The sequence below is a fragment of the Stegostoma tigrinum genome, chromosome 4, assembly GCF_030684315.1.
Source record: "Stegostoma tigrinum isolate sSteTig4 chromosome 4, sSteTig4.hap1, whole genome shotgun sequence".
NCBI lineage: Eukaryota > Metazoa > Chordata > Chondrichthyes > Orectolobiformes > Stegostomatidae > Stegostoma > Stegostoma tigrinum.
The window spans coordinates 113,534,250-113,541,478 of NC_081357.1; the positions used below are offsets into that span (position 1 = coordinate 113,534,250).

Below are 7,229 nucleotides of genomic sequence, written 5' to 3' on the forward strand. Positions count from 1 at the left end.
TGCACGTTCATAGTTCCTTGACAGTAGAACCACAGGTAGACAGAGTAGTGAGGAACAAATTTGATTTGCTTGGCTTTATTGTTCAGTGAATTGAGTCGGAGGTCATGTTGAGGCCATACATGATCTCCCTGTTGTAGGAAGGATGTTGTGAAATTTTAAAGGGTTCAGAAAAGATTTACAAAGCTGTTGCTGGGGTTGGAGAGTTTGAGGTAGAGAGAGAGGCTGAATAGGCCTGTTTTCTCCAGAGTGTCAGAGGCTGAGGGGTAACCTTAAAAAAGTTAATTAAATCATGACAGGCATAGATAGGGTAAATAGGCCAAGGTCTTTTCCCCAGGGTAGGGGAGTCCAAAGCAAGAGCGTATAGGTTTAACGTGAGAGGGGAAAGATTTAAAACGGACCTAACGGGCAACTTCTTCATGCAGAGGGTGGTGCGTTTATGGAATGAGCTGTCAGAGGAAGTGATGGAGGCTGGTACAATTACACCACTTAAAAGACATCTGGATGGGTATATGAATAGGAAGGGTTTAGAGGGATAGATGCCAAATGCTGGCAAATGGGACTAGATTAGTTTAGGATATCTTGTCGGCGTGGACGAGTCGGACCAAAGGGCCTTTTTCCAAACTGTACAGTTCTATGACTGTATGAATATTATCATTGATGGGATTAAAATGATAGTTTGGAAAGGTACGTTCAGTCCTTTTGGCTTTTTTTTCATTTAAACCATTCATGTGTTAGCATTTTTGCATCTTCAAAGAATTGCTACAAATTTAATGGAGAAATAGTTTTCAGCAGAAATGCATCAAGCACAGTCACATTTTGCTCACTCCTTCTACACTCGTCGGAATGTCCCATTCCATTGTGGTTTCACACTCCTCTCAAAGTTGCATTTCACGTTGATTCATTCCCTAGCTCATTGTTTTTCATTGTTATGACATTGAGAGTTTTGAATGTGCGTGCCGTATGCTGTGCAATAACATGTTTAGGGAGCAATGTAATACCACGCAATATCTGGGTGGCTTGTTGTATGAACTAGAAATTAGAAGAGTTAATGAGGTACCAATCGATAGCACTTGTTTTCTATTGTTAAATGCTAAAAATAACCCTTTAAGTTAAACATGCAAATTAAAAGAAGATTATTTTATTGTCAGTAACAACTGAGGCAAAAAGCAAAAAAAAAACACGTTTCCAGACATTATAAAATTAAAACAAGAAAGTATTAATTAGAATAAAAAGGCACAGATTGGACTGGACTGTCTAGGCTGTTAGGATTCACATAGCAGTGTAGATGGGCACCTCTGCTTTTTACAACATGTTGGCCTCCAAATAGTTTAAAATGATTAGAATTATTAAACATTGGAAAGAAAAGAGGAGGGTAAACAAAGGCTTTTTTTGTCATAAAGTCTGAAATTGAAATTGCTTTATATTTTTATTTAACCTATTTTTTCCTAATCAACTGTTCAGGCATATTATTACACCCCTCCAGAGCTGGTGAGACCAGAACCTAAAGCCTTGCTGCTCCAGAAGACACGGACATTACCACTGCGCCACAACTAGGCCCTAAATATAGAACACTTCCCGAATTTGTGTCATCCTTACGCAGGGGCCGCGCTCATTTTCTCTGAATCGTTCTAATTTTAGTGTATGTATGTTAACCAGTTTCACCTGATTCAGCTAATTCCCAATTTAAAATAGCAACCAGATGGACTTTGAATACCTAATATGCTCAAACTCAATATCAATTGTATTACTTGAAAGTTGGAAGTTTTTTTCAAAAAAGCATCAATAAAATTCTAGTTATTCTATAAAATAGGGTAGCAATTTGAATTTAATAAAAAAAAGTACTTCTCTTTCTCACTGGGCTTGCCCCTCTCTATCCCTCTTCTCCCATCCTGTGGATGACTATCTACATTTACCCAACTCAATCCATGCTTGCTGATTCCACCTCAACATCATTGAAAATTCACACCCTCAAATATGTATCCTGCAGGTGCTTTTCAAGTGCACTAATTAAATAACAATAGCTTTGGGGTAGCACGGTGGCTCCGTGGTTTGCACTGCAGCCTCACAGCACCAGGGACCCAGGTTCAATTCCACCCTCAGGCACCAGTCTTTGCACATTCTCCCTGTGTCTGTGTGGGTTTCCTCTGGTTTGCTCCCAAAGTCCAAAGATGTGCAGGTTAGGTGGATTGGCAGTGCTAAATTGCTCATAGTGCCCAGGGATTTGCAGTCTAGGTGGATTAGCCATGGAAAATACAGGGCTACAGAGATAGCGTAGGGGGTGAGATAGTCTTTGGAGGATCACTGTGGACTTGATGGGCTAAATGGTCTGTTTCCACACCATATGGATTCTATCTGGCCCCAAAATGTTTCTGTTCATTTTAACAATTCAAAAGCACGATTTGCAGACATTAGCTAACACACCTCCATTTCAGAGGTGGTTATAAATCAATCGTGTCATTGAGATGCCAATCAGAAGTTCAGTTCCCTAGTTCATTAGTAATAGTCACTTTCTCTTGTAGAATGTCAACTATGACAAAAAAAATCTAAGTTCGTAAAAGGGTTTGATCCTGTTCTTGTATCTTGAAAGTCCCTTTTAAACTTTTCACTTCTGGACAGGATACAAAATAATTAGCATTTCTTGCATTGCCTGTTGCCACTACTGTGGTCACTGTTCACTGTGTTCTCCATCAGTGCAATATTTCTTACAGCCCCCTTATTTTCTCTTCTTCTGCGGAAATATAAGTCACAGAATCACACAGCATAGAAACAGACCCTTTGATCCAACCAGCCGAACATAATCCCAAATTAAACTAGCCCCAACTGCCTGCTCCTGGCCCATATCTCTCCAAACCTTTCCTATTCATGTACTTACCTAAATGTCTTTTAAAAGCTGTAACAGTGTCCACATGCACCACTTCCTCTTGAAGTTCATTCCGCATAAGAACAAACCTCTATATAAAAAATGTGCTCTTCATGTCTTTTTTAAATCTTTCTTGTCTTACCGTAAAAATATGACCCTCGCCTTGAAATCCCCATCCTTGGGAAAAGACACCTACTAATAACCCTCTCAATACCCCTCATGATTTTATAAACCTCAACAAGGCCACCTCTCGTGTTCCTATGTTCCAGTGGAAAAAATCTCAGTCTATCCAGACTTTCTTTACAACTCAAGTCTTCCATACCCAGCAACATCCTGGTAAGTCTCTTCTGAATGCTCTCTAGCTTAATAATATCCTTCCTATAATAGGGCGACCAGAACTGGACAGTGTCAATCTCCTACACGATCAACCCCTCAAAGGGCCATGTGGCACTCTCACTGAGACCAGTAATCCAGAGCTGTGGCCTTACGTTCTGATGACAGGGGTCCAAATCCTGCCATGACAGCCAGTGGAATTTAAATTCGATTAATAAATCAAGAATATAAAACCAGAATCAGTAATGGGGACCAAGAAACTATCATTAATTTTCATAAAAGAACATCTGGCTCGCTAATGTCCTCTAGGGAAGCACATTTTCCGCCCTTGCCTGGCCTTCATATGCCTGCCGCCTCTCAACGATACAATTGATTTATAACCACCTCCAAAATGGCCTATTTATTATAATAAGATTCAAGTAAATAATGATGGTACAATTGATCACACACATTTGAATCAATGAGAGTGTGGACACCGGTCTGGAATGAGCATTCAAAGAGAGAGGTCTGAGATACTACACTAAAGAGCTGTGTTTGACAAATGGTGTAAATAGAGCAGTATTACAGTAGCAGAAAAAGTGAGGAATTGTAGAGAATAATGGGAACTGCAGAAGCTGGAGAATCCAAGAGACCAAACAGGTAGATGAAAGTAAACCGGTTGATGTGGTGTATATGGATTTCAGCAAGGCATTCGATAAGATTCCCCACAGTAGGCTATTGTACAAAATGCGGAGGAATAGAATTGTGGGAGACATAGCAGTTTGGATCGGAAATTGGCTTCCTGAAAGAAGACAGAGGGTGGTGGTTGATGGGAAATGTTCATTCTGGAGACCAGTTACTAGTGGTGTATCACAAGGGTCGGTGTTGGGTCCACTGCTGTTTGTCATTTTTATAAATGACCTGGATGAGGGTATAGAAGAATGAGTTAGTAAATTTGCAGACGACACTAAGGTCGGTGGAGTTGTGGATAGTGAAGAAGGATGTTCTAGGTTACAGAGAGACATAGATAAGCTGCAGAGCTCGGCAGAGACGTGACAAATGGAGTTCAATGCGGACAAGTGTGAGGTGATGCACTTTGGTAGGAATAACCGGAATGCAAAATATTGGGCTCATAGTAGGATTCTTGGCAGTGTAGATGAGCAGAGAGATCTCGATGTCCATGTACACAGATCCTTGAAAGTTGCCAACCAGGTTGACAGGGTTGTTAAGAAGGCATACAGTGTTTTAGCTTTTCCTCATAGAGGGATCAAGTTCTGGAACCATGCGGTTATGGTGCAGCTGTACAAAACTCTGGTGCGGCCGCACTTGGAGTATTGCGTCCAGTTCTGGTCACCACATTATAAGAAGGATGTGGAAGCTTTGGAAAAGGTGCAGAGGAGATTTACTAGGATGTTGCCTGGTATGGAGGGAAGGTCTTATGAGGAAACGCTGAGGAACTTGAGGCTGTTTTCATTAAAGAGAAGAAGGTTGAGACGTGACTTAATTGAAATATATAAAATAATCAGAGGGTTAGATAGGGTGGATAGGGAGAGCCTTTTTCCTCGGATGGTGACGGCGAGCACGAGGGGGCATAACTTTAAATTTAGGGGTGAAAGATATAGGACAGATGTCAGAGGTAGTTTCTTTCCTCAGAGAGTAGGAAGGGAATGGAAAGCTTTGCCTGCAACGGTAGTAGATTCACCAACTTTAGGTACATTTAAGTCGTCATTGGACAAGCATATGGATATACATGGAATAGTGTAGGTTAGATGGGCTTGAGATCGGTATAATAGGTCGGCACAACATTGAGGGCCGAAGGGCCTGTGCTGTGCTGTAATGTTCTATGTTCTATAACAAAGTGTGGAGCTGGATGAACACAGCAGGCCAAACAGCATCTTAGGAGCACAAAAGCTGACGTTTTGGGCCTCGACCCTTCATCAGAAATTGAAGAGCCTTACTGAAAGGAGCAAGTGGCATCAATAACAGTGTTTTGTCCATGTAATGGATCAAAATACCAAACTGCTTAAGGAAAAGTTGAAGTTTGAGCTAGGCTGTTCCAGAAAAAAACAAGTCAGGCCGAATTAATAATGTCATTTCAGAGTATTGAATTCACTGAATGTATCCCAGTATGTATACCTTGTAAGTTGCCAAGGAAACCACGAAGAGAAAGACCTGGATTTTGAATGGGAAAGATGTGAGGCTATCTAATTACCTCCTTTCAGCAAGGGAACACCTCCTAGGGTAATATTCCAGCCTAGACATGAATTGAAAGATATGCATTTTTCCCTCCCAGGGATATTCACAAAGGAGGTGAAAGTCAATTGCAACCCCTGGTCTGTGTACATTTGTGGACCGATATATTAATGTGCTTTGAAGGTCACAACTCAATGATGGCCATTAGACATCCTTGCACTGCAACTGGAAAGAAAAGGTATTACAATGACCTGTTTCCTGGAAACAGGTCAGCAAACCACTCACTGTCAAAAAAAGGACAAAAGAACTGCTGCTAGCCTACAAGGTCAAGAATCTCAAAATTGACTGCTTAACCGCAAATATCAATGCTTCTGTTATTACCTAACATAGCTGCAACATTCTGAAACTAAACTGTGTATCTTTTATTTTTTGTGACTCACTTCTCATTTCTAAAATGTAGGTGAGTATTGAATGTTTTATTTCTCTTCACATTTAGTAAATAATAAACTCTCATTCCTTATTCCAACAAGTCTGGTTGAATTAGCTCCAAAACAAATTGTTGTTTGGCCGTAGAGAACTTGAATTTTGCTAAAAGGAGAGAAGAATTTGAGACTTTCAACTTGCATCATTGCACTGATGAGTGCAAATAATAGACTTGACCCAAGGACCACTAACTTATACAGTTTGAGAAGAGGATGCTGATTGGTTGGGCCATCATTGGGCGGAAGATGCGCAAGAGCAGTTATTCTTAATTCTTCTAGGTCCAGACTGGTCGGGGTGTTGCCATGGGAATGCCGAAGAGATTGGCATAGCCCCCAATTTCTTTCTTGAAATAGCTGCAATGTGTGGAAACATTCCCTTTTCAAAGTTTGCCTCAAGATTACTCAGTGCAACCAGCCATTCACATTGCAGTTGAAAATCTGTCTGTTTGTAAGGTGTTCCACTATATACAGGAGCCTGATCTGATGGTTGTGCCGAGAGGGCGTATTTTTAAGGTGAGATGAGAAAGACTTGAAAGGGACTTGAGGGGCATCTTTTTCACACAGCGAATGGTTGGTGTGTGGAATAAACTGCTATAGAGGAAGTGGTAGACACTGGTACAGTTACAACAGTTAAAAGACATTTGGATAGGTACATGAATAAGAAAGGTTTAGAGGGGAAACCAGGAATAAAACAGAAGTTGCTGGAAAAGCTCAGCAGGCCTGGCAACATCTGTGAAGAAGAATTTCAGAGTTAACATTTTGGGTCTGGTGACCCTTCCTCAGAAGGGATATGGGCCAAATGCAGGCAAGTGGGACTGATTCAGTTTGGGAAATTTGGTTGGCCTGGAGTTTGACCAAAGGGTCTGTTTATGTGCCCGTATGACTCAATGCACAGTTTCAGCTTCTTGTTTCCTTTCAAGTTCTGTTGAAGCGTCTAGGCTTGAAACGTCAGCTTTTGTTCTTCTAAGACGCTGCTTGGCCTGCTGTGTTCTTCCAGTTCCACACTTTGTTATCTCAATGTTTAAAACAAATTCATTTGTTCTCAAGGAAAGTTACTCACAAGAAAGGGATCTGTTTAAATTAACCTCATTGTGACTGACTAAGGGGAAAGGATGAATAAAGAGGGGAGCCTCTTTAAGAGGCCCAATCAATTTGGCAATAACAATTTGGGGATTCCCATCTGGAACCATGAAAGATTAGGGATTATGAACTGGTCATAAGGGTGTTTGCTGACACCCAGAGCCCAATATACTGCAGACCAGCATCTCAATCTTTAGGCAAGATAACAAAGTGTGAAGCTGGATGAACACAGCAGGCCAAGCAGCATCTCAGGAGTACAAAAGCTGAAGTTTCGGGCCTAGACCCTAATGAAGGGCCTAGGC

The 7,229-nt window shown here is 41.1% G+C and overlaps 1 non-coding gene across 1 annotated transcript; it reads right to left on the minus strand.

The window, feature by feature from the left end:
• Window positions 1-1,557: 1,557 nt before the first annotated feature.
• LOC125452988 (U6 spliceosomal RNA) lies at window positions 1,558-1,662 on the minus strand. Its single transcript, XR_007247656.1, has one exon. It is a non-coding gene; the product is annotated as a U6 spliceosomal RNA (small nuclear RNA).
• Between the last annotated feature and the right edge of the window lie 5,567 nt (window positions 1,663-7,229).